The 25,968-nt window shown below is 35.4% G+C and overlaps 1 protein-coding gene and 1 long non-coding RNA gene across 8 annotated transcripts in view; one reads left to right on the plus strand and one right to left on the minus strand.

Moving 5' to 3' along the window:
* chl1a (cell adhesion molecule L1-like a) overlaps positions 1–25,968 on the plus strand; it is a 163,462-nt gene that overhangs the window by 24,311 nt on the left and 113,183 nt on the right. The gene's annotated exons all lie outside the window — the stretch shown is intronic.
* On the minus strand, positions 5,681–6,970 carry LOC137489090 (uncharacterized). Its single transcript, XR_011008424.2, has 3 exons — positions 6,800–6,970; positions 6,549–6,725; positions 5,681–6,209 (listed from the first exon to the last, which is right to left on the minus strand). It is a non-coding gene; the product is annotated as an uncharacterized lncRNA (long non-coding RNA).

A 25,968-nucleotide genomic window follows, 5' to 3' on the forward strand; every position in this document is an offset into this window, starting at 1 on the left:
AGAAGCTTAAAGGCAGTCACACAAGTCTTCACAGGAACATGGGCACCTTCAAATGGCGTTAAAATGTCTCATGCTGTATTTATAAGGTATAAATCACCCAGAAATGTAATTTCTGTCTTCATGTAATGATGTATTCGCGGCTGCGAAATCAAACTTGAGCTGACTACGAGCTACCGAGATCACGCCAATGACGTCTACTTTAGTGAACAGAACCTGCATAGGCTGTGAATAACAAGTAATACAGTTTTAAATAATGTTCAGTTTGTTACACAGAGCAATCGTTTGAGAGCCATGCTGAAAGAATGATTTGCATGTGTGTGTGTTTACGGCAGCCATGAGCCACACTAGGAAATGAAAATGAAACTGACTGCACATCATTTAAATGATCATAACGCATTTTACGGTTATGATTACAACAAGCATTTGATATGTTTTTTTTTTCATGGCTAACGCAAAGTGTTGTGCATAAAAATAAATGTTTTACAATGTCAGAATAGTTACTCTAGCTTAAATAAGGTTGAATATAATGCAAAAAAAATCTGACAATGACAAATCTCTGAATTTACCAGTGAAAACAAATGGTCTCATAATGCTGTCAATGACAAATGACAAGCACATGTCTAAAACGTAATAATTCAACTTTATAATTATAATTAGTTATATTCTGATGTCATGAGAATTAACAAACAGGACATATTGAAAGTCTGTTCATGTCCGCCATAATGACAGTACAAAATTTAGCATTTTAAGCAACAGTAGACCTACACATAGGCCTAATATTATTATTGTTGTTTTACCATATCGTCACTTTAAAATTTTAAGGTTCTATATGACATTTTTGTCAAAGTTGAGTTATTGACATATTCTTATTAAATGACTAGAGTTGGGTACCAAAACTCGGCACCACTATCGCACCGGTACCTTTGGAACTGATATGCAACGGATCAAATCAGCATATGAATTTCGGTGCCTAATTTTGGTGCTGCAACAAGAGCGTAAAGCAGGTCGCGCACCGGAAGCGCTGATTTTAATATGATTAAGACACTACTCTGATCAAGATAATGATAGTGATTTATATATATAATTTTTTTTTGTCAATTAATTTTGTGGCTAAAAGGTATCGGTTCAGGCACCGTTTTGGCACGGTACCGTTTTAAAAGTATCGATTAAGCACCGGTATAAAAAAAAAAAACCCAAACGATACCCAACCCTATAAATGACAATTTACTGTTTACATTTTAAGACTTTTTTTAAAAAACAAATGTTGCACACATACTGTTTGCTATATGGTTTGCAAAAACTTTGAAGCTCAATATCTCAAAATCATTCAGAACGCAGATGGAACCTTATAATTCCAAGGTGACAATATATTTGAGAATTTACAATAATTATAGCCTACTCATATTAACCTTTGTTTTACATCCAAAGAATCGTGAGAAAGAATCGTGATCTTGATATTAGGCACATTTTAGCCAGAATCGTGCAGCCCTAAATGAAACTTTTTACTTTGAGCACAGAATGATTTCAGCCTCTGAGTTCGAGGTCCGAGGCCTGAGGCTATTGGCTCAGGCTGGTTTACAGTAACGTTAAGCCCTAACATGCAGCGGTAAAGCAGCAAATACATGAAAATGGCAGAAGACAGTACATTTGCGAGATGGACATATTCCCATATGGCATTATTTAATTGACAAATGTCTGAAGCGCAGTATTACAAGTCAGGAGCGCATTCATGTAATACGAGCAAGTGAATCTCTTTGCTCATGCGCCGGTTTCCTCTGTTCGTGAATAAAACAGCTTCTGAGCTCTGCAATATAAGCTGCTCGCACGCAAATCTTTTCGCGTGCACTCAAAAAACTGGCTTTCTCAGGTGTGAATTATCTGCTCTTGCTCCATCTGGTGATGCAGACTCACAAATTGTGCCTTCCAGTCCTTTTGTCCCTTCCTTTCTTGCTTTTGCTTTCCAGAGATCCTCCTGTTAAATTGGTTATCCCAAGTTGAAATGATTTATATATTGCTACACTATTTATTATGAAGGTAAATTGTTGCAAAACTCGTTGCAAAAATAAGAGAACTTGTGAAACTAATGTTTGTATGTGTAGGTTGAAATGTACACACAGCTATGTGGTGAACAGCTGAATCTCTTGATTTGCACACACAGACAATAATCAGCACACTTGTGTTTTGAATTTGAAGTTGTAAATTAATAGTTTTTGTTTTGTGAAAATGTCATGTATATCTTGATTGCATCTTCCCTCTACAACCACAAGTCGGCAATCACAAACTCAGATTCGGCAGTTAATCTACAATCTTTCACTCTCTGGCTTTTCGCTACACATCTTACACGATCTTTGTGGCAGAATTCATTCGTGCACTCGTAGCTCGGGGCAGGGCAGGTATAAAGCTGTTATATTGGCTGATGCCTGATCAATGAACAATTCTGGCAGCCAATGGGACTGAGGTGCAAAATAATAATTTCTATGATTATTTTATTATTTAGGATTTATTTAAACTATTTTCCGAAAATATTTTTTTTAAATATCATTAATTCTATGGGAATGTAAATACCAGTAAAAGAGCAGCTCACAACACATTGTTGGAGGCATCGAGCAATCAGAGAGTAAGTTATTATTTTTTAATAATTATCTTTGTTCAATACTGTTAGAGAGGCTAAGGACTATACTGAGTGGTTCTACAACCTTTGTATAAACCTGAGGGAATTATCAACATCAAGAAATAGCGCTAGCAATTAAAAAAAAAAAACATCTTGAGCGTTTCCATGTGAAAGCGAATCACAGATGTTTCCTGATAATCACTTTACATCTACCAAGTGCAGTAAACTGATGACTTTCACGACCAATCACAGTAATTTCTGTTGAAAACATGAACACAATGCCAAATCAGCTGTGTTTAAGCTCAACAGCGCTTAAATGTTAGCGGTAAATTGTATGAAATTCAGTATTGTGACAACACTCTGGACAATGAGTGTTTTTATTTTAAAATAAAACGCACTGGTGTAAACTCTACCTGAATCAATTAGAGCCATCACATTGAACAAACCACAAAAACTACCACTTACTTGTAGCCTAACGTAGGTTGAGTGTCTTGACCCTAATAACCACTAACACCCTGGAAAAGATTGTTTTAATAAAAACACCAATCTGGAAGAAGAGCTTTTTAATTTTAAAAAGCCATTTTAAAATGAAAACACAAACTAGTGTAAATGGTACCTGTAAATGGTAATGGTATGTGACTGCAGACTTGTACATGCAAGCTGAGACACAAAAACTCAATAGAGTTAGTGACATTACTGTGATGGGTGGGGTTAGGTGTATGCATTAAAAGCTTGCATGTGCACCTGGTCTGCAGTGAGACCTTCTCGGTACCTTAGTCTTTCTGGGATTTAAAAGCCATTAAAACAGACTTTTAAGCTCAACAAACAATAAACTAGCTGCTTAATAGTAATTAGTAAGGTAGTAGTTGGGTTTATATATTGGGTAGGATTGGAGATGTAAAATAAGGTCATACTTTATGAGAGCTAATAAACAGTTAATATCTTAATAACAGACAGTCAATAGGCCATTAGTAAATGGTGTGAAATGTTACTTAATCTAAAGTGTTTCCATTATTATATCGCAGTTATTATAGATCAGCACAAATAAGAACTCAATATAAGCAGAAATGGGTTGCTCTTTATTTTACAGTAAATGCACTTACAAAACATGATTCTACTCTCATACTTTCGAATAGGACTGGGTAATATAAGATAATATAATATTAGATAACTACAGGGGTTAGGTTTGTGGGTAGGTTCAGGGTTGATACCTGCATTTATTAAACAGTTTTTGTAATTATAATTATAATTATAATTAAACAATATGTACATGTACAACTGGACTGTAAAAGAAATGCTTCAAAATACAGTCAATGAACTATGTGGCTTTGTCCTGCATCCTATTACACTTAAGCAGTGTTATCTATTATATTTTTGGCTGTATTATACAATAACCAGCCACTTTATTAGGAACACCTACTGGTACTAGTATTGAGTTGGACCCCCTTTTGCCTTCAGAACTGCCTTAATCCTTCGTGGCATAGATTTAACAACGTACTGGAAATATTCCTCATAGATTTTGGTCCATTTTGACATGATATCATCACGCAGTTGCTGCAGATTTATCAGCTGCTTATCCATGATGCAAATATCTTGTTCCACCACATCCTAAAGGCGTTCTATTGGATTGAGATTAGGTGACTGCAGAGGTCATTAGAGTATGATCATGTGCAAGAAATCAGTCTGAGATGATTTGCACTTTATGTCATGGTGCGTTATCCTGCTGAAAGTAGCCATAAGAAGATGGGTACACTGTGGTCATAAAGAATGAACACAGTCAGCAAAAATACTCAGGTAGGCTGTGCCAGTGACACAGTGCTCAATTGGTACTAATTGAGCACCCAAAGTGTGCCAAGAAAATATCCCCTACACCATTATACCATTACCACCACCAGCCTGATCCATGTATACAAGGTAGCATCCATGCTTTCATGTTGTTGACACTATATTCTAACCCTAACATCTGAATGTCACAGCAGAAATCAAGACTCATCAGACCAAGCAACATTTTTACAATCTTCCATTGTCCAATTTTGATGAGCCTATGTGAATTGTAGCCTCAGTTTCCTGTTCTTAGCTGACAGGAGGGGCACCCGGTGTGGTCTTCTGCTGCTGTAGCCCATCTGCCTCAATGTTGGACATGTTATGTGTTCAGAGATGCTCTTCTGCATACATTGGTTCTAACGAGTAGTTATTTGAGTTACTGTTGCCTTTCTATAACCTGGAACCAGTCTGGCCGTTTGCCTCTGACCTCTGGCATCAACAAGGCTTTTGCAGCCACAGAACTGCTGCTCACTGCTTATTTTCTCTATTTCGGACCATTCTAAACAGAAACATCTTTAACTGTCACTTTTGATTAAGTTTAAGCCCTTACTGAATAAAAAAAAATAAAAAATAAAAATATATATGTATATTGAACCGTTTGGTATGAGACTTTCAGTTCGGTACACTCTCAGAAAAAAAGGTACAAAATTGTACCTTTTAGGGTACAAATGGCCCGTCACTGGGGTGGTACCCTTAAGGGTACAAATTTGTACCTCTATTTAAAGGTACAAAATTGTACCTTCTACATTTGTACCCTTTAAGGGACAATTTTGTACCTTAGACACTGAAGGTACAAAAATGTACCTTTTTATATTATATAGTATTTTCAGGGTACTGACCCAGGCATTTTGATCCTTTGGTGACTGCATGCACAAATAAATAAATAAAATATTTTGGTTCACAGATGTCCATTTTTATTTATTAATGTAGAAATATTTCATTACAACTCACAACTGAATGTGTTAAGAAATAAAATTACACAGCAAGTATAAAGCAGACATGTAAAACAGTAAAAAGAACAATTTAGATAAGAATAAAAACTAAATAATCTACACTTAATACAAAGACCACACAAATACTGTTTAAGATTTATAAACACATTACACAGGCTACATCAAGTACTGCACTTTATAAAGTCCAAAGTATTTGTCTTTAGTCAGAATACTCGGTCATTATAAATAATTTGTCATCAACATTTTCTCGGAATTTCAGAATGAAGGCAAACTTTCTCTATAAATTGCTTCGACAGTGCAGAAAATAAAATACATCAGTAGCCTCTTCCTCAACATCAGTAGATTACTCCTCAAGTGGAGTTGTAATTTGTTGTAACACAATATGTGTTTATGCTTTTGATAAACATGACATGTAAAGCACTCATATCTGGAAAATGTTCTTTGATAGTCATTAAGACCACAAGTTATTTAAAAATTTGCTTTATGCATGAATGATAGCAGTGTGCTGGATTAACTTGATGATTGTGATTATCCCAAGAGCATGTAGAGAAACAAAAAACAAGGTTCATCACTCTGGTAACTGGAGTAGATCGAGGCTTGTCACCGTCCACTGTTCATTCAAAACATTCCACTGCAGAAACATCAAGGTGTTCTTCTAATAAGATGGATATGTCAAAAATTTATATTCGTCCACATCATTAGCCCGGTCAATCACAATCCCATCAACTCTGAAGACTGCCGTGACTCGTCTTGTTAACACAGTTGTCCAGTCGGTGGCCTCCTCCTGTACTTGAACTGTTGGATGTGGTGAAGATGGTTCACTGTAAATGACAAAGCAATAATTACATTAATATCAGCCACTCTATCACTGATGAAGAGAAAATCAACATGCATAGAAAGTAAAATAATTAATATTCACTGATTAAAAAAAAAAAAAGTATCACAGATTAAAAGACTAATATAAATTTCATTCATTCATTCAATTTCTTTTCGGCTTAGTCCCTTTATTAATCTGGGGTTGCCACAGTGGAATGAACCACCAACTTATCCAGCATATGTTTTATGCAGCAGATGCCCTTCTAGCTGCAAACCAGTATTACGAAACATCCAGACACACTTATTCACACTCACATTTATACACTACAGACAAATAAGCTTACCAAATTCAGCTATAGTGCATGTCTTTGGACTTGTGGGGAAACCGGAGCACTTGGAGGAAACCCTCACGAACACTGGAAGAATATGCAAACTCCTCACACAAATGCCAACTGACCCAGCCGAGGCTCGAACCAGCGACCTTCTTGCTGTAAGGTGACAGCACTACCCACTGCGTCATCCTAATATAAAGAATATCAAGCATTATAAAATGCATTTATCACCGCATATACTAAACAGAAAACAACATACGCACCGGAGCACAACGAAATGTTGAAGTGTCTTGCTTAACAAGGCTGGCAACATGAGAAGTGCTGCTGTAAAATCAATTCCTGGAACATAAGATGTGGCATACAAACAAATATGAATGAATCCATCCAAAGCTAGAATTTAATAATATTAATCAAGTGGAGAAAGTTTAGAAAGAGTACCTTCAGTCAGGTCCATAGCATTCTTCAGTTGATCTCTCATCTTTCGATGAAAACCTAGAAAATAATTTTAAACATGTGGGTGTACATTTATTGTTGTTTGTAAGTAAAAACCTACAAATTTAAAATAGTATGTAAGCCATTAAAACCATGGTATAGATAATGAGACATACTCTTGTAACTGAGCCATGCTTTCTTATGACATGCCTTCATTGGTCTGATGCTGTTAGGCTGCATTCTGTTGTTCAATCTTGTCCTGAAAGACAATTGGAAACTTCAAAAACTTCTGGAAAGCAATAAGATAAAGCAATAACTATTTACTTATTTTGAGATATTAATAAAATAGGTAAAATAGCTCAAGGTACCAGTTTCAGAACAGATGAGACAAATTATTACATTAAAGAACAAAGTATAACTTAAAACGTCGATTTATACAACATGGTATGTTAATAATTCTACATTAACATAAGTATAACGTTAAACGATAGTAAAGCACCAACAATTCTGGACATGAGAGTTTGTGGACACTCCTCAACATTAATGTAACTTAGACACTGAAACGAAGATATGCACGCCACGTTTGTAACTAGCCACGTTTACATAATCAATCGCTTTGTCGGTGACAAAATTGTGATTTTTCTTCACAAAATGGCGGTGTAACTTATATAACCGTCTAAAATTACATTTCAGCGGTCAACCGTGGCTAGAAAAATGGCCTCAAAATATAAAACATTATCGATAATTACAAATTTCCAGTATTAATAACAATATTATTTTTTATATAATAAAAAGCTATTGGTTTTATATCAAGGTATATGAAGACTTTAGTCGCGCGAGCTCCGGGCCACACCGCACATTACTCACGGGTCACGGCCCGATTCCGGTGCACGGATACGGCAGCGTCGGCTCGCTTCTGCCGCCGCAACTGGCCCGAGTGTATTTTGCTATTTGGGTTGCGATTATATTCCGCTGTGGCAACACTTATTAATAAAGCAGTAACGTAACGTAAGATATAAGGCGCGAATACGTAACGTAGGCGATAAAGGGAACTTTTACACAGAGAAAACTAACAGCATATAGTACTCACCGTCTATAACGTTATGTCCCTCGGTGACTTCGATATCACATTGTATTAACTTCTTTAATAAGCTGCAGACATATTAGCAAACTCCATCCTGCAGGCCAGCCCGGAGCACTTAAAGCGGGGAAAGCCGAGACCCGAGAGTCAGACAAAATCAACAGAACACGGCTTCACATGTAAAAATGAGACTGAAAATATATCTTTAATACATTCTTACCTGAAAAGTGTAGACTCCAAAATAGACTTTTCTTTGAAAAGCGTGCAAAGTTCTGTGTAAACAGCCAGCATACTCTACCGACCGCCTCAGTAACAAACACTACTATAACGTCTCAACAAGCCAAACTCTTAAAGAGACAGCAACATCACAACCTGTATGAAGATGCTGTCACTCTGCATGGTTCTTATTCTACATCCCATAAACTATAGGGTCTTAAACAGTAAGCAAAGACCAGTATTTACGTTTTTAATGATTAAAATTACATTCAATTATAAATTAAATTATTAACATTTTTGAGAAAAAATGTAATTTAAATACATGAAAAAAAATAATTATTAAAATATTTAATTCAATCAATTTATTTATTTATTATATTTTTAAATTATGTATTTTAGTATTAATGTTTAGTATTAATACATTTAAATTAGTGTTATATAGTGTCTTGATCTTATCATGAGCTGAGGGTACAATTTTGTTCCTATAGGGAAACAAAATATATAATTGTACCTTTAAAGGTGCCAAATTGGTCCTTTACGGTACAAATTTGTATCCAAATGTGCTATAAAAGGTACAAAAATGTACTTTTCAAACCTAAATCTGGACATTTGTACCTTTATATCCCATTTGGGTACAAAATTGTACCCTAAGGACCAATATGGGACCTTTAAAGGTACAATTATATATTTTGTTCCCTCTAGGAACAAAATTGTACCCTCATTGTACCTTTTTTTCTGAGAGTGTACGCATTAAAGAAAGTAAAGTACAAAATATAATGTTTTCAGTGCAGCAACCCACAACATGACGTGGCAGACAACATGCTGCCTTCCCTGCTGTCATGTTAAACAGTAGATCATCGCTTTTGTACTCAGAATATCACTTTATTAACGCATGCACTCATTAGCAATATTGCTGCCTTCTGTGTCAGCCTGCTCATGCTTCCTTCGCTCCCATTGCCCCAGCAACCCTGGACCCTGACACAAAACAGCCAATCTCAATAACCTGTTCACATATCACCACACCCATCCACCTCCAAACACTACTCCAGTCAGACAAGCGCTACACTAGCTCGCAAAATGGCTAGTAATTAATCAGTTAATGTAATCCCAGACATCCCAAGTCTCCCTGAACTTTTGTGAGTCTCCAGTAAATATATAGAGAGTCTCCCGGATTCCCGCAATTGAATGATAATCTTTCGGAAATCGTGCGTCTCCCCCCAGTCCTTAAATACGTCGCACACCCCTTTCTACCGCATCCCTCCTAGCTCTTCTTGTTGGTTGGGCACAACTCACCCCCGCCGCTCAGGTACATCACGCGCACACACCTCCACCGCTCTTCAAATACGTTGCGCGCACATGCCCCCACCGCTCTTCAGATACGTCGCGCACCATCACCGCCAACAAGAGAGTGGTGGAAAAAACAAGACATGTGTTATGGCAGTAAGCTATGTGATCATATGAACTCATTTACACTGACATCACGGAATCAGTAACTGGAACAGCATTTAGACAGGCAATTCCTACAGATTCGAACAGGGCAAAACAAATCACCGAGGCGATCGGTACATTTATAGCTGTGGATATGAGAGATCTTAATCGGAAGTGGAAATTTCAGGTTTTAAGAAAATGTTAAATCTAATAAAGTTACAATAATCCTTCATAAGCCCATTTCAGTCAGATAATTCCTGCTTTCAGATTCACTGAAATGGCAGGTGAAAGTCAAATCAAGCATATCTGTGGTGTCTGAAGAAAAGGTGGACAATCATTCATTCATTCATTTTCTTGTCGGCTTAGTCCCTTTGTTAATCCGGGGTCGCCACAGCAGAATGAACCGCCAACTTATCCAGTACATTTTTACGCAGCGGATGCCCTTCCAGCTGCAACCCTCTGGGAAACGTGGACAATCATCTTTCTGAAAAAAAAAAAAATACTTAAAGATAGATTGAAACTGAAATTCATATAAAAACTAAATTATTATTTTCTTTTTATTTGTTTAACTATTACATATTATATTTATTTTTTTATAAGCAGCTTTTTGGTTTTGAGTATACAGAAGGATTTGTTTTATTTGCTGCTAAACAGAAACCCCAGAAGTATAAATCAGAGATATACTTTGGCTTTTTACTTTTTTGCTGTATCGAAAACATACTGAACCGTGACACCACTGTGTCGTATCGAACCGAACGGTGATTTTTGTGAACAGTTACACCCCTAAAAAAAAAAAAATAATAAATAAATAAATATATATATATATATATATATATATATATATATATATATATATATATATATATATATATATATATATATATTTCCAAACATATCAAAGACAGCTAAACTTTCGAATAAGAATTGAAAAAGCCTTAAATCTTATTCCAGTGATTTAAAATTAATATGTCCATGAGGCAGATTTAGACTAAAGACCAGACTAATCACAACACCAGAGCACCTCATTAAAAGATTACACATCTGTAATTGACACCTTTTTATCACCCTCATATATTAAAAAAGCAATTAACTATTACTAAATATAGTATGTATTACCAAATGTGCCATTAATTAGTTGAACTTGTAAGTTTATCATTAAAATAAACACTGTAAATGTGTTTGGTAAATTTAAGCATACACCACAATGCTTATGGGAACAGTGTTACGCAATGAGTGTGGATTGGTTTCTGCGCAGTCTCTCTGAAGATTAAGTGTCCTCTTTAGGTGAAGTGTGGATGTTGTTTGGGAATATGGTTGATGGGCTGGGTGTTTTCCTCAACAAGCTGGTACATGTGGCAAAAAATGATAACACTGCTGCAGAGCCTCAGGGACTTCTGATTACTCACCACTCTCATTCTCTCCCACAGAGGCTCATGCACGCACGCACGCAGACACACACCCATGCATACACACAATACACACGCGTTCGGAGACAATGCTAAAGAAATATCTTTTGAGTTGTAGTGTGCAGCACATATTCTTCCATTGTCTGAGCAGAATTGTTTTATTCAAAAGCAAGTTTCTGTTATGAAATGAAAAGAAAATTCCAGGTGAGCAAATGTTCGGCCTTTATTCTAATGCAAATCAATGTGATTTATTCACTGGGCATCAGCAAACTAAACAGTTTTTTTTTTTTTTTTTTTGTAATTTTAGTTACAAATTAGATTTTTTAGCTATGTTTTTAGAATTAGCTTAATTTGAAAGCCCAGGCTCATTATTAATTTGTTCCCTTGTATACATTTCTGAACAGCACAAAATATGTCCCAGAAGTTTTTTTTTTTTTTTTTTTTTGCATTTTTTGTTTTCGCAAATCCACCGTAGGCCAATGTGAACCTTTTTTTAGATTTACTTTCTCTCGCGAGTGCCATTGTGCCCTTGCTGTTTTAACCTAAATCCACCAGAGGCCACTGTCTGATCTGACTGACCAACCTACAAATCGATCCCCCACTCAACCTGTTCCTTAAGCCCAACCGATATTGTTTTATAAATCATAAATTGATCTAATAATTTCCTTCCTAAAACCAATCGACAGTGTTTTCAAAAGCAATCAAAAAAGCCCTCACGGCCACCTGATTTTGTCTACATTTTCAGATCTTACCCAAATCTCACACTGTTATTTACTTATTAATTTAATTTTTTGCATTTTTTTTTTTGTTTTACCTGCTTTCTGGAACCATTCTTTATCAGACTCAAACCCTGTCGTTGCGGTCTACTTCTCTCTGTGTCTCAAGTCCACCAACGTATGAGGCGATATACTGGGCAAACTGGTAATAGCGGAAAAGCGGTAAGCTGCTAGCGCAAAAAGAAACAGATGCTGTCGGTGGCGTCATACCACATCATAGCATTTGTTTTAAAGACAAAATGCAGCCATAAGTAACCCTTGCTACATAATTTGTATGTAGCCAAATCAGTCTCAAAAAATAATACATACACAAAATTTAATTCATCCATCCACAACACAGTTTAAAGTTACAAAATCCAATTTGTAATTTCAAAACGCGATCCATAAATACACAAATCCAAATAGTAAATTTAAAATGCGATTCGTAAATACACAAATCCAATTTGTTAATTCAAAACACGATTTATAAATACACAAATCCAATTTATAAATTCAAAGCATTACTTTAAAATACACATATCCAATTCGTAAATTCAAAACACAATCCAAAAATACACAAATCCAATTCATAAATTCAAAACATGATTAAAAATATACAAATCCAATTTGTAAAATCAAATGTGATTCATAAATACACAGATCCAATTAGTAAATTCAAAACGTGATTTATAAATACACAAATCCAATTAGTAAATTCAAAACGCGATTCATAAATACACAAATCCAATTTGTAAAATCAAAATGTGATTCATAAATATACAAATCCAAATCATTAGGCGAAAATATTCATGATTTTTACCTTTGAATTCAGAAATTAAGTGTTGAATTTATGATTTGTGTTTTGAATTTATAAATTATATTTTGTAAATGTGAATTGTGCTGTGCATGTATGAATTTTTATTTTGTAAATGTTATACTTTTGAGACTCCATAAATTTCCACTCACCAAAAATGTATACGGGGTACATTTTCACTATGAGCCTGTATTGGTTTGAAAAATTATAAATGCTTTCTCTACAGGTAGTGTATATACATGTACAAAACTAAGACTCAGGAAATTATTTTTTTGCTGCTTGTTCAAACTAATCATTTAAAATAAGCTGAATCAACACAATTCTTGAAGTTTTTTTATGACAACCTAACTATGTTCAATCCACTTGTATTGTGAAAATAATAGTAAAAGAGAAGTTAACTTGATTTGTGTTGGGGCAACATTATGTGAACTGCAGCAACTTTCTCCTGTTTCAGCACTGAAAACACTTGAATTTTAACGTTTTTGTCTTGTTTCTAGTCCAAATATTTAGATATTTGTTCTAAGTAATAATATTGTTGTGTTTTTAGAAATGAGAAGACAAAAATGAGGTGAGTTCAGCTTAAAACACTCAAAATAATCGGTTATATAATTGTGTAAACAAGATTATTTTACCTAGCCCATTGGCAGACTATTGTCAATTTAAGGTGTATAGGTATTTTGACTAGAAACAAGAAAAAACTTCTAAGTAAGGTTCTATGATTGATTTTTTAAGGCAGTGTGGCGGTTTCTTTTCCTGCCTGCAATCTGCCTGTGATTTTAATAGCAGGACAAATGAGCTAACAAAAATACAGAAGGAATTTGAGAGTTGTGGTTGATGTTCAGCTTGTCTGTAAATATGTTTTTTAAAATCAAAATTGTCCTCTTTTGATGTAATTTCCAAGAAATTATTTTAGAGCGGTCAGGCTCCGAAAGTAAAAACGCCATTGATTTTCTCCTTGTCAAGCCTCAAGTTTAGTTATTTATAGAGTGTTTTAAATTACACAGTAGATCAAATAATGTACAATAAAAAAAGATAAATAAAAACAAGCGGGAGTACAAAAACCAAAAACATATGTAATGCAAAAACAGCAAAGATATTAGACAAATACCACTTTAAATAATCAACAATTAAAAGCCATAGATGTCAAATAGAATTTCAACAGAAATCTAATATTTCAAATAAAGATATAGGTCTTATGTTAGTGGTTAGTGATTCTGAAAGAAAGTGTGAATCAAATTTATAATATATCCTAGGACCGTAGAATGAGCAGTTTATTAACATAAAGCAACGCTTTACACTGAATCAGATATTTAACCAGAAGCCAGTGCAACCTTGCCAAAACCGGTGTAACACACTTCCTTTTCTTTGTCCTAGTGAGGAGCCACACAGCCTCATTTTGGATCAATTGAAGTGTTGAAATAATAGACTCACTTTCTTCCAAGTTAAGCTCACTGCAGTAATTCAAACATAAGGAGATTAAAGCATGAATCATGGTTTTAAGATATGAAAAAGCTGTTTTTTTTTCAACTCGATTTGGGCATTAAATCTAGGCACTTAATAAAAAATTAGATCCAGATTCATATCTGGCAAGGCACATTCGCTGACCATGGTCCTAATACATCTTTTATGTTACTGCCAGTCCAATTTAGCCTAAATATTATAAAATCCCATTTAACTGATTTTCCTCTAACCGTAATAACAAAGATTGATGAGGACTTTTTCCTTCAGGTTAGAGAGCCAAATAAACCAGCATTATAATGATGATAAGATATATCTTATCAAAAATAAACAAATAAATAAGTTCCAGGGCAACACATATAGCCCTATGGAACTTTATAGTCAATAGAGACTGTACAGGGAACACAACTCAAACCAAAACAGATATTTCCTCAAGATACAAGTTTACAGCATTTGAGCTTGATGGGCTTTACTTCTAAGCGCGGAATCAAAAAATAACAATCAGATTTCTTGTCTGGCAACGCGCATTTGTTGACAATGGTCCTAATACATCTCTTAAGTTACTGTCAGTCCCATTTAGCCCAATTATTTTAAAATAACATTTAACTGATTTTCCTCTAACCGTAATAACAAAGATTGATGAGGACTTGTTCCTTCAGCTTTGAGAGTCAAATAACCCAGCATTATGATGATGATAAGAAATATTTTATTAAAATTAACAAATAAATAAGACTCAGGGGCAACAAACATAAAAAATAAAGTAGGCCTCAAAAACAAGTCCAAGTGGAACTTAAACCAAACCAAACCAAACTAAAAGATATAAAGAAAACCAATTTACAAAATAGTGTTCTCAGACCCACAACATGCTCTAAGCACTCAAATACAACTGCTACAGCAAATCAAACGCTGCGCTAAGATCCAGCATAATTAAAGTTGCTTAATTACTTGAGAAAAACAAATGAAAATCTGATAAACTTTTAAAGACAAACCTGTGGTGAGTTTAGAGTTTATACAGTATGCTTTTGTTAGAGCCATCTGTTCACATTGATTTAACTTATTTTTAAAACATGTACATTTATTAGCAGAATTTGCACATATAAAAAGACATTACTCATGCTGTACAGAAATAAATGTTGCAGTTCCTTTCTTCATACACAGTCACTCTCTTTGCATGATGGTGTTATACATTTCCATGCATTTCTTTGCTTTCTTTGTTGCATGATAGCTTTAGTTAATGTTCTTATAACACTTGACGTAGGCTTTTAAAAAATTCTGGTAATATTTTATTTTAGGTCACCCGTCACACCAAGTACAAAGTAAAAACTAAGGCCCAATCCCAATTCTACCCCTTAGCCTTTCCTCTCATTTTGAACGTTGAAGCAGTAGGGGTTTACCAATTCTCTTTAGCTTGAAGGCATAGGGCTAATGGAAGGGCTAAATCGCTCCTGAAACAGAGATTTTTCACTCTCGAAACCAATTGGTACGAAAATTTCCCAAAATACGCATCTATAACAGCTCCGTGGCTGCAAGCCACAGTCAGGACAAGCATATGTTTTAATACATTCATAGCGGCGTACAAGTTTTTTGGTCATGCTCTTTTAGAAAATGCGGTGCTGCCCACAGGTTTGAAATATACTTGCAGTGGTGGCCGGATTGAAACACATCTTTTACCCACTTCACATAAACTGTTCACTTTATGCGACAAACAAAAGATAATACAAAGTACATTTTAAAGTACATTTTAAAAAAAAATCCACCTTTTTTATGCTATTCCAGAGCCATGTGCAACCAATGACAGGTCAAACCTGCTTCTTTTTATTGGCATGACATGTAGTTCAGTATTGTCAAAGCATTTTAGACATATACATTCATTTATTTTCTTGTCAGCTTAGTCCCTTTATTAATCCAGGGTTCCCACAGTGGAATGAACCGCCAACTTATCCAGCAAGTTTTTTTTATGCAGCGGATGCCCTTCCAGCGGCAACCCATCTCTGGGAAACATCCACACACACATTCACACACACACTCATACACTACGAACAATTTAGCCTACCCAATTCACCTGGGGCCTCATGTACGAAGACTTGCGTGGAAATCATACTAAAACATTGCGTACGCACAAAGCTGTAAATGTGTGTACGCAGAAAAAAATTCAGATGTATGAAACACTGCGTACGCCGAATTCCACGCATATTCTTTTGTACATCCGAATGAACGTGAAACTGAGCGCAGCATGCACGAGCACAAAACCCCTCCCTGCCTCCTCCCCTGTATGAATATGCTAATGACTCTACTTTGGCAAAACCCAACGAAAAAGCAATAACAAAATCAAGCAAAAAGAGAAACTTTAAACAGAATGTGAATTGGAGGTGCTCCTTTCTGAGGTAGACCGGAGAAAAGCGGTGTTATTTGCAAGTTTGTTCTCCGGAATTAACAACAAAAGAAAAAAATAGAGTGGGAGAGTTTAGCTGATGCGGTTAACACAGTTGGGTCTGAACATCGCACTGAGTGAATTAAAAAAGAAATGGTGTGATTTATAGGTGTAAAAAAGACAATTCATCTTCAGATAGTGTCTTTATAGCAATGTGCGTGCAGTAGATAGATCAGATTACATTGGGAAAACAGGCGACCGCTGCAAATTGTGCTTTAATGTTTAGCTGGTCAACTGCATGGTATATAAACCTCATATACCTGCTAGATGAACCCGTCTCATACAGCTGCCATGGCAAGGCTCAGACACTTTGTGGAGAGCAATTTAATACAACTGCCTCTAGGAGTCGCCAATGGAAATAAAACAGACACGCACAAAAAATGTGCGTACGCCAGCCATAAAGCTGGTGTGGAGCTGCACACATTCCCACGTTCAGTTCATCGTTAGTAAATCCAAACGTGAGCGATTCTGAGCATGAAACCTGGCGTATGCAAAGTTTTTGTGCATACGCAGCATTGATACATGAGACCCCAGTACCGCATGTCTTTGGACTTTGGGGAAGACCGGAGCACCCGGAGGAAACCCATGCAAATAGCAGGGAGAACATGCAAACTCCACACAGAAACGCTAACTGAGCCGAGGTTCGAACCAGCCACCCAGCGACCTTCTTGCTGTGAGGCGACAACACTACCACTGCCTCGTCCTAGACATATACAATATGTAATACCTGTAAATTGACATCAAATTAATAAAATACTTAGTCAAGTTTTTCTGAGTTGTTTAGATTAAAGAATTTATTATTTAATGATTTAATGTCTCTCTCGCGGTTGTGTGCATAAAGTTAATGACACAAAATCAAAACCTAATTCTGGACATTTTAGTAGATTTAGAAAACCAGTCAGTCGCAAAAAGGTAGGGTTTTCTGTGGTATTGCAGAGCATGTGTGTTGACAGTTATCATAGAACAAGCAGTATGAAACAGATAAACATAAGAAGATTTTCCACTACTTAATAGATCGCGGATGTTTGTTTTTATTGGGCAGTAAAAAAAAAAAGTGTAAACTAAATATACATGGGTGGCCGTTAATATACCTCGATGGCCCGCCCAAGTAAAGTCTATGTGTGGGAAGCACTGAAACGATAAAAAATCTGAGTTTCACTATCTATAATCCATAATGACTCCTGTATCTAACCCACACAATTGCGGATTTAGTCATAGGCAATGTGGGCGATCGCCCAGGGTGGCATCTTGCTAGGTACGGCATAGAGACAAACCCCCCATGCTCTTTACCTTTGTCCACGACAACCCCCCCCCCAACCCTCCACCCCCCTCCACCCCACTCCCTCCTCTCTTATGTCCACGACAACAACACCCCCCACCTCCACCCCCGCTTTTCACTTTCTTCGGCAAAAGGGCAGCACAAAGACTTAGGGTGGCACGACCGTCGTTTGCCTAGAGCGTCAGTTAGGCTTGAGCCTCTACTGGTCCCACAACATACATCTGACACTCCATGACACTCCATGGTACTCGAATCCCCTGTCAGAAACGTCTAGTGGCTGGGAATGACCTTTTTACAGTGTCTGCTATAACGTTAATGTCATTTTGTAGTGTTTACATATATGTCCGTGGTGTAAATGCACAGTACAGTTATGAGCTTATTGACACATTATATCATTATGATAACATTAGTTGCCTTCAGTGACATCCTGGAGATAAATACCAAAAAATAATTCAACTGGAAGAACTACATCAGTCGCCATCATCAATTTCATATCAAGTAAGAGATCGCGATGACATATGATGACATGTGCAAGTGCTGTAGTGGTGTCCCATTTTTAGGGGTAAAATTTAAAGCCCATCCCCTTCACACATTCCCCTTCAGGGGCCAAGAGGAAGGAGTAGGGGAATAGGTATAGGGGTACAAAAATAGAATTGGGTAGAAGCTGGGTTTAGATTAGGGGTTCTCAGACTCGGAGAGCCGGTGTCCTGCAAAGTTTAGTTCCAACCCCAATCAGACATTACTGGGCTAGCTAATCAAATTCTTAGGCTTTCTAAAAACATCCTTGTAGGTGTGTTGAGGGAAGTTGGAGCTAAAATCTGCAAGACACCAACCCTCTAGGATAGAGTTTGAGAACCCCTGGTTTAGGTTTTGGAATATAAAATAAGATCATATTTTGTAACTACTAATTAATATATTATATTTTTAATCCACTTATAATAATTATAAGTGTACATAATTACAAACTAAAATGTTACCAAAAGATATGAAAAATGAATAATTAAATAACTTCTAATGTTCAGTCTGAAACATTATTAGAAGACTAATGATTTGGGAGCCTTAATCTCCTAAAAGCATCATTCTATCTCTGTATACATGAGGTAAATTACACTTCAAAATTTTCCGCTGATTATTTACACCTTCAAACAGCTTCTCTGTCTTTATTCATCTTGCTCACTTGTTTTGTTTGCTTTCCGTTCTCCTCTTTTCTTTCTGTTCACTTTCGGGTCTGACCTGACACACTGCCGTCCTCCTGGACCTGCTGTTAATGGGGTCTTTCAGCAAGCCACACAGACTAGAACAAACACACTCATTCATGCGTTTCCAAAATGCTAATGTGGCTGGTTCCCGACACATTTTCAAGGAGTTCCCATGTCATGGCATGATGTAATTCCTCACATAGACAGCCATTAGTGCAGGCAGCATAAAGTTAACAGTGGCCAACAAGACCCTGACATCGTCTGGCCCTTGAGGCCTCTGGTAAACAGGTACCTAAACACATTTGGCAAAGACAAGGGATTGCAACTCTTGTTCTTAAGTTCTTGAAAGTTTTATTGGTGCAGGAGGGTTTTAGTAGTTGCTGTTTGTACAGCATCTGTGTTCTAACAGTCTAGTATAAATACACACATCAGACCATTTTGTTGTTGTTGGAACTATTAAGGACGAAAAAGACCAAATTGGACCAAATGTTTTTAAATGCCGCTAACTGTTATATTAGAACTGGGTTGGTATATCAAGTTCTGGGGATATATCGATATGATTCCCCAACACGATGCGGTATTATCCAATATCTTTCATATCAATTTGGTCTTAGGCCACACTTGCGCATTTTCGCAAAACAGACCACTCCAAGGTCTAGCAGGTGAGCTTCACTTGCACAAATGAGTGCATGTGCAAAAGTCATACAAAAGATTTGTTTAAAATGAACAAACCATTCAAGAATGACCCATCACTGATGTGACATGGAGGAACATGCAGTGCCAGTGTTGTATCGATATCTAACTTCTCGGACAAATCTGACTCCCCCTCGCATGCACGCTCGTCACACCGCACCTGCAGCTGCACATCGGTTTATCAGAAACCTTGTAATGATCATTTCTTCCACAACTGACAGTAACAGCAAACATAGAAGACTTGTCAAATTGACAAGCAGCACCTGAATGTGTTCAAAAGAATTAAAAACACCAAAATGGGAGTAATTTATACAGCATTTTGAAATTAAAACCAAATCAAATCACTTTAATTGTCACGTCATCAGCAGCATGTGTGCTATGATGAGTGAAAAGCTTATGTGCTGGCTCCAGACAGTACAAAATACAACAGCATACTCAAAAAAAACAAAAAAAAAACAGTACAATGTAAAATTGACAGCAATATGTACAATGAATAGGTGTACCCATAGTTGAAGGCAGTATTGTTTCAAGTATGGATGCTACATATTAATGGTGTGCAGTGAGGAGTATGGAAGAGTTTGTGTGGGGTGTGTTAAGTGTTCATCAGCCTGATAGTCTGAGGGAAGAAACTTTCCTTCAGTCGGCTAGTGCATGACCGGATGCTGCGCAACCGTCTGCCTGAGGGTAGCAGAGAGAAAAGTCTATGGCTTGGGTGGCTGGGGTCGCTGATATAAATAACAATGTCATTGACTTGCAACCCCCATTTTTTAAGGTGGTTATACTGTATATAAACATTGCAGACACAACTATAGGCATAAATAAACATGAGCATATTGACAACACAAAAATACAACAGCATATTAACCATATAATGTTTTTTAAGTCATTTATTAATTTAATTACATTTTAATATAAAAATTAATGGCTGCTGACTGATTTTTATTTGTATGTTGTTGTTGTTGTTTCTCTAATGCAACTATTAATTATCTTCTGTGAGTTATGAATAAAATATGGTAATTCAAATAGTTTAATAAAATTTATTTGAGTTTTGGAAATCACCAAGTGACCCCTTGTCATTGTTCCGCGACCCCCCAGGGAGTCCTGACCCGCACTTTGAGAACTACTGGTCTAGAGAACAAAACATCATTAAACAATAACTTGCCTAATTACTCTACCCTGCCTAGTTAACCTAATTAGGCCTTTAAATGTTAAGCTATATAGAATTGTCTTAAAAAATATCTAGTATAATATTATTTACTGTTGTCATGGCAAAGTTAAAATAAATTAGTTATTAGAAAATGAGTTATTAAAACTATTATGTTTAGAAATGTGTTGATAAATTTCTCATCATTAAACAGTAATTAAAAAAAATTAATAAACAGGGGTGCTAATCATTCAGGACGGCTAATAATTCTTCATCTGTATATTGGTGCATTTGAACAACACAGATTTATTAAACAGATATATTTCCTAAAATAATATTTTAGTAACAGAACATCTTTAGAAATGAAAATAAATTACATTTAAATTATTGCAAAATAGTGCAAAAAAAGATAAACTACAAAATTTTACCAAAGTTTATATATATTTTTTTTCTCTTGATTTTTGCCACAGCGAAATGAACCGCCAACTTATCCAGCATATGTTTTACACAGCGGATGCCCTTCCAGCTGCAACCTATCTCTCGGAAACACCTATACACACTCATTCATACTCATACACTACAGACAATTTAGCCAACCTAAAAACCAGCGGAAACGCGAACGCGGGGAGAACATGCTAACTCCACACAGAAACACCAACTGACCCAGTCAAGGCTTTACTTTATGCAAAATCCAAAAATGCACAGTGTGGATCCAAATTACATATAGTGTCCAGCATATATATGAGTACACCCCCCAAAAATCTGTCATTTGTATTAATATTTTCTATAAGAAGCTATACAATATTTCACAATACCATCACGTCGCCTGGCTTCAGTACTGACTAAACTAATGTATTTGCACAAAAAAAAAAAAAAAAATATGACTTAAAACTCAACTATTTAGTCTCCACCTTCCTGACCCCTCCACTAACTACATTAATAATAAAAAAAATTACTACTGTTTTGCTTCTTACACTTTCTTTGCATACCTGAAACTTGCCTATAGCACTTATTCATTGTTGCTTTTTTAGTTGTGTAAATTGCTTTCTTGTCCTCATTTGTAAGTCGCTTTGGATAAAAGCGTCTGCTAAATGACTAAAGTGTAAATGTAAAAAAAATTGTATAGCTTCCTATAGAAAATATTATTACAAATGAGAGATTTGTGGGGGGTGTACTCATATATGCTAGACACAGTATGTAGTTTACATCCACACAGTGCATTTTTAGATTTTGCATAAAATTTAAAAGTGCAATTTAAGAAATTTTATTTGGTTTTGTGGTCTAAGCTCACACATCTGCATATAATTCCATTATTCATTTCTACAGTTACATCTATAATTATAATGTGAACTCTAATCAAACCTCTTAACCCGACCATAAATGCACCATATAACTAAAATTATTTTGTACCGAAACAACCCTTAAACTTGATTTTACTAAAGAGGTTACCAATGGTCTAAAGCTTTATCTTAACAATCCTTTAAAACTATCTGTACAAGGCATGGGAAAGATAACCGTTTTCAAGGTATATCTGCTATATCATTCCGAAGGTATGTGTAAGATTTTTTGTTTTTGTTTGTTTTTTAGGACAACAGTAACTCCAGCAGAAAAGAAATCCAAAGATGCCATTTTAAATTGTAAATAAATAACTGTTTTTGAAACAAATAAAGACAGCAGAAGTCAATGATTCATTTGAATTAGTTAAAATATTATAAATGTTTCTCAAAATAAAATATTTTGTGTTCAAAGGGGAAAAAATGTTGTTTCTTACCCAGACATTTAAAAATAATATATCTTAGACCAGTTATTACAGTACTCTGAAACCGTGATATTTTTATCCAAGCTTATCACACTGTCAGAATCATATACACCTGTTCCCAAGCTTAACCAACCTTTAAACCTATACGACCATTAAACATTTACCTAATCTTAACTCTACCTTTTAATTAAACTTAAAACTTATCCATATCCCTAAATTTCTGTCTAATTTTACAGAAATCTTTAAATAACCCAAGCCTGTCCCTAAGGTCAATCAATCTTAAAACCTATTATAGGTGTAGCATAACACGACATCTATTCATAATCATCCTTTAAACCTTCCAATACCACCAAACCTGTTTCTAGCCTTAACCTCCACTTAAAGTGGAAGTGCTTCAGTCAAGTTGACATTAGTTTGTACCTTGGTTTCCACTTTATTGAAAACATATTAAATAAACTTAATTAAATGTAATCATTTTAAAGAAAGGAGCATGCTTTACTCTAGCTTTTAACACAAGGTCGATGCCCTCTTGGAATATCACTATGTCTGACATCACGGGTTGGTTCCGTTCCCTCAGCTGAACAGATACAGTGGAAATAATGGACTAAATAGAGACTGCAAAGCCTAATTTAACCTAATGTGGAAAGTTGTGGATGTGCACCGCAGAGCTTGTGCAAATACAAGCTTCAAAGTGTTTAATATACCAAAATATCTATATGTTTTCTATTTTTTTTAATACCTTTCACTTGATGCACTTAGGTCCCCTCACTCACTGCTCCCGCGCTTCCTGACTAGGAGATTTACATTTAGACTAATGCAACGATTAAAGCACATGACTTCACTCTTTACTACGTCGTCACCTCTTTGTAGATTATATCAAGACATATTCCCTTTTTCAAGTCGATCAACTCGATCTCTCAACGTGTATGAAGAGGCTGTAGTAGTGAAAAGTGAAGGTTTTCGCCCCCATTAAATCGGCATCAAACCGTGTTTGTAACCCAGACAGGTAGTCAGGCAGCGCAATGGAGAGGGTGGACAAAAGTGCATTAAACAATCTGTAATTAAAAGGAATAATACAAATAAAAAGAAAAAATATATTTTATATTTTAGAAACACATCTGATGCTTGTATTTGCACCAGCTCCACACCCACAACTTCACGCATTGGGTTAAATTAGGCTGTCCAGTCTATGTGTTTAGTCCATTACTTCTACTGTATCTGTTTAGCTAAAGGAACGAAACCAACCCGTGGCGTCAGACATAGTGATATTCCAAGATGGCAGCATCCTAGCTCTAAAAACTATAGTAAAACATGCTGATCTCTGCAAAATGGTTTCATTTATCAAATTTGTTTAATATATTTTCATTAAAGTGGAAATCAATTTACAAAATAATGTTAACTTGACTGAGTGCTTCACTTCCACTTTAAACCTACACTGTAAAAAAATATATATATATTTTTAATTTCATTTTTCCGGCAGTTGGGATGCTGAAAAAAAAGTAAAAATAACGACCGTTAAATTGCAGAAATTTACTTTGAAATAGTGGACATTAAATTATAGAAATTTACCATAAATAAATGGCCGTTAAATTACAGAAATGTACTGTAAAATAGCAGACATTAAATTACAATAACAGGTATTAAATTACAGAAATTTACCGTTAAATAGTGGACATTAAATTACAGAAATTTACTGTAAAATAGCAGACATTAAAGTACAATAACAGACATTAAATTACAGAAATTTAGCGTTAAATAGTGGACATTAAATTGCAGAAATTTCCTTAAAGAAAATTTCCTGTAAATTTCTGTAATTTAACATCTGTTATTTGACTGTAAATTTCTGTAATTTATGGCTGTTATTTTACTTAAAAAAAAAACAAAAACATAAAAATCACAATTTTTTTTACAGTATATGCATACCATTAAACATGTCCTTAACTTTAAATGTATTCCACTTTGATAGCAGAGGAGTAATACAATAAGAACACAATACATTTTCCCTGACAATTAAACATTTTCAAATGTAAATACATGATAGTATGCAAATAATAATACATAACAAAAACATCTCATATAAAATGGAGCAGAGTTCTATAGCTGGAAAATAGTTTGTACCACATTATTATTTTATTTTCAGAATCTATAATTCTCTATGGTTTTGAGGATATGCATTTGATTTTAACTCTTAAATCTTAAGCAAGTTTGATTGATAGGCATGGGTTTACTGTTTATTTGCTGCTGCTGTGTTCTGTCACAACATGTTGTGAAGATTATAATTGAAAAAAAATGTTTGCGGTAAATTAAAAACAAAGTGCTCGGCAAGTTGGGGCAGAACACATTCATTTGATGATCTTAGTCCCATCTGGGAAGAAGAAGCTTTGGGTTCAAAATCACCATGAAGTTCAGTTTGTTCTCTATTCTTATCTAAAACACATAGCAGCATATGAACATTTTTTGCCAGCATTGAAACAGCTTCTGCGGAACTCACATGAAAGCTGAACAGAAGTTGATGGGATCTTATTTTGGTTTTCAGAAAGTGTTCATTCCTCAGCCTTAGTCTTGTTTTGTGTACACAGACCGTTAAAGACCCATCAAATGAAAAAGAAGAACTAAGACACTCTTATAGTGAGTCAGGTTTCATAACCTAAAGCAAAATCTCAAGCCAAATTTCTGCTTTCACAGTTGGCATTCTTCTTTCAGAGTGATGCATATCTGTCATCAGTATGAACCAAAACACACACATTCACTCATAAAAAAACAACATTAAAACAACCGCGCTTTTCATGCTGCTTCTTCACAGTCTTATTATTTTGAGATGATTCTTGATGGTATGGATGACAACAGCAGTCTTAATCTGAACAGTTATGAGGAATGTCTTTGATGACTGACATACAAAACTGGTATTCCACGGAATCAAATCAGATTTGGAAACAGACCAAAAAAGATTGTAATAGATGTATTTGGACTACTTTCAAATATACGGGTAACTACCTTGTTTATATTTATTTATATTTTGAAATAGGCCAAACATTTACAAATTGTAAAATTTGTAGACAAAGTTAGGGTAATTTAAACATAAAATTAATCATTACTCAAAAATACAAGCAAACAAACAAACAAACAAACAAACAAACAAACAAACAAACAAACAAACAAACAAACAAACAAACAAATTTTAAATATGGTTAACACAAATTAGCACACTGTTAGTATGTTTCAGCACACTGCTGCCACGTTTTAAGACTTTGCTAACATTTTGTAACATAGGCTGCATCTAAAACTCAGAGGCAGCATTCCAAAGCGAAAGGCATAAAGACATGTTCAAATTCTGCTT

Source organism: Danio rerio, chromosome 23 (assembly GCF_049306965.1).
Source record: "Danio rerio strain Tuebingen ecotype United States chromosome 23, GRCz12tu, whole genome shotgun sequence".
NCBI lineage: Eukaryota > Metazoa > Chordata > Actinopteri > Cypriniformes > Danionidae > Danio > Danio rerio.